The sequence below is a fragment of the Sorex araneus genome, chromosome 1 (assembly GCF_027595985.1).
Source record: "Sorex araneus isolate mSorAra2 chromosome 1, mSorAra2.pri, whole genome shotgun sequence".
Taxonomy (NCBI): domain Eukaryota; kingdom Metazoa; phylum Chordata; class Mammalia; order Eulipotyphla; family Soricidae; genus Sorex; species Sorex araneus.
Window position 1 is genome coordinate 101920006 of NC_073302.1, and position 2639 is coordinate 101922644.

The 2639-nt window shown below is 49.5% G+C and overlaps 1 pseudogene; it reads right to left on the reverse strand.

Annotated features, from left to right (window-relative positions):
• Positions 1-250: 250 nt before the first annotated feature.
• LOC129401144 (U2 spliceosomal RNA) lies at positions 251-342 on the reverse strand (annotated as a pseudogene).
• Positions 343-2639: the final 2297 nt, after the last annotated feature.

Consider the following 2639-nt stretch of genomic DNA (forward strand, 5'->3'; position numbering starts at 1 on the left):
AGGAAAGGGAGGCATTTGGGACATTATCTTTTTTCTACCCGAGGCACAGAAACATATTACAGCAGAAAGCAAAAGTGATTAACTGCTGCCTGGAAATGGGATGGTGTTTTCCCTTGGAAGCGTAAGGTTACATAAGGTTACATAGGTGCTGTGCCATGCGAACTACCTCCCTCTTTGAGTTCTTTATCAGTCATAGGTGGAGAACATTTTCCGTCCAGATGCTAGTGGGGAAGCATTTCAGAGTGAAACAAAGGAGTCTATTTATTTGGGAAGGGGATGGCGGAAGGAGGTTGATAAGAACAGATACTGCATTTGATCTTAGCCAAAAGGCCAAGAAGCGATGGGAAGGAGGTTGGATCACACCCCGTGGTGCTCAGGGATTACCCCTGGCTCTGAGCTCTGTGGTGGGGCTCAGGGACCCATGCGCAGTGCCAGGGTTCAAACTAGAGCCAGTCGCCTGAAAGGCGACCTTAACCCCTTGTACCATCTCTCTGGCCCAAAGTAAGTAAACCATCAAGTGGCACCTAAGAAATGCCCGGAGAGCAGGGCAGGGAACTGTGCCGACCGCCTGAGTTCGGGGAGTGTAGACTCAGGCTGGACCGAGGATTGCTCATTTTTTGGCAGGGAAAGGAAAGTCAGTCCTAGCCTCTGCTGGTTTGCCGGGGCTGCCGTTCTCCCTCACAGCAAAGAATTTCATGAGGAGGCGAAAGAGGGAAGTAAAACAACTTTATTTAGAGAAATACGCGGGGTGGGGCAGAAGGGAAGGGGATGAGAGAGAGGTGACTAGCAGCTTCCCAGAAAGTTCACGATCAGGGACCCCACCCTACCCATCTGCCTGCAGCAGCGTTGAAATAACATGAGGTGCACAGTACAGCGGGGAGGGCACTTGCCTGGCATGCGCCTGCCCTGGGCTTGATCCCATATGGTCTTCCAAACCTGTCAGGAGTGATTCTTAAGGGAAGAGCCAGGAATAACCCCTGAGCATTGCAGGGTATGCCCCCCCCCCCAAATAAAATAAAATAACACTACCTGAGGCCTGAGAGCTGGGAGGTTAGGCACGTGCCTTGCAGAGTCAGACCCCAGCTCATCTCTGCACTGTGTAGACCCTGAACACCACCAGGAGTGATCCCTGAGCACAAGGCCAGGAACAAACCCTGAGTACCACCAAATATGGCCCCCAAGCAGACAAAGAGCATGACTCCCTTGCCCAGGAATTCTTGGTGAGTTTTATCTGGCACGCCTGTAGTTCCTCCTCTTTCATCTCTACAAACAGGTCTGTTGTATCACTTTCCTTTCCAATAAATTGCTGTGGTTTGTTTGCTGTTATTTGTGTTGTTGAGCAAGTCTCATGCAGCAGATTCCAAATGATAGCAAACCTGAACGAGAAATCAAACAGGGGTTCCAGGCCTGTTTCTGCAGCCTGGTCCCGACAGCGGGGCCACGCAGATGGCGCATGCACCAACTCTTGGAGTAGTTGATTGTTCACGTATGGAGAGAAGAACAAGACTTTGCCTCTAGAACACCAGGTTAAACGGTCAAAGAGCTTTGTCGATTGGGGTCCCCAGGGTAGGAAGGAGGCTGGGAGGCTGGGAAAGGAACATCTGGTCTCCAGCCTGGACTGGCCTGTGCTTGCAGCTGTTCGCTCTGCTCTCGCCCGGCCGAGATCATCCTGTTGTCAGAATCCTGAAGGCTTTTGAATCGAGGAACATCCTGGCCACTCAAGCTGGCTGCGCTCCATGGAAGTACGATATGTGCTGGTTTATGATTTTCTCAGGGCATAATCAAAACTGACTTCAAAGATGAATCAAAATTCAGAGGTGTTTGGGGTGGATTTTTTTTTTTAATTTTTCATGTTGGCTGCATATCTCTACATTTGGGATGATTTAAATGTTATTTGATTTTGCTCCTGTTTTGTATTAAGTTCATTTCAGGGAACTGACAGACTGTTCTTCTTTGTTCTCTTCCCTTCTTTCTACTCCAGATCAAAACACAAATACTGCCCTTAATAAATGAAAGAGAGAGTTTCCATACGACCCAGTAACTCTGCTTCCCACTATCTATTTGAAAAACAGGAAATGATTGACACCAGAAGTTGTATTCACTCTGGTGTTTATGGCAGACTTATCTACAGTAGCTGAGATAGGGAAAGAACAGAATGCTGATCAGTAGGTGATTGGGTAAAGAAAGCATGGTGCGTTTATCCAACGGAGTGCTACTCAACCACTAACGGTGCTGCTGATTTGCAGGCGGTTCTGCTCTAACTCTTGATTCAACGTTTTTCAGAACACCTTTCAACTGTGGCCTCCGCTCCGGAGTGGGGGCTGTGATAGATCCTTCAGAATATCCCCCCCAACGGAAGGAATAAGAACATGAGGAACGCTCCATTTGCCTTGTACCTACCTTGAATGGCCCTGGCCACTTCTCTGATCTCGGTGAAGGCTACTGGGCCACAGATCTAGACGGAAAGCTGAGCCGGGAACTAGGGTTCAAGTGGGCACCCCGAACAGGCGAGATTGTGGAGGAGGGAGCACCATGGAAGTTAACTCTGCTCCAGCCCCATGTGGAATAACAAATCCTATCCATCAGGACCAAACCCAGAGGCTCACACGGGTGAGGCAGGGGGTCTATGGCCCCGCCAC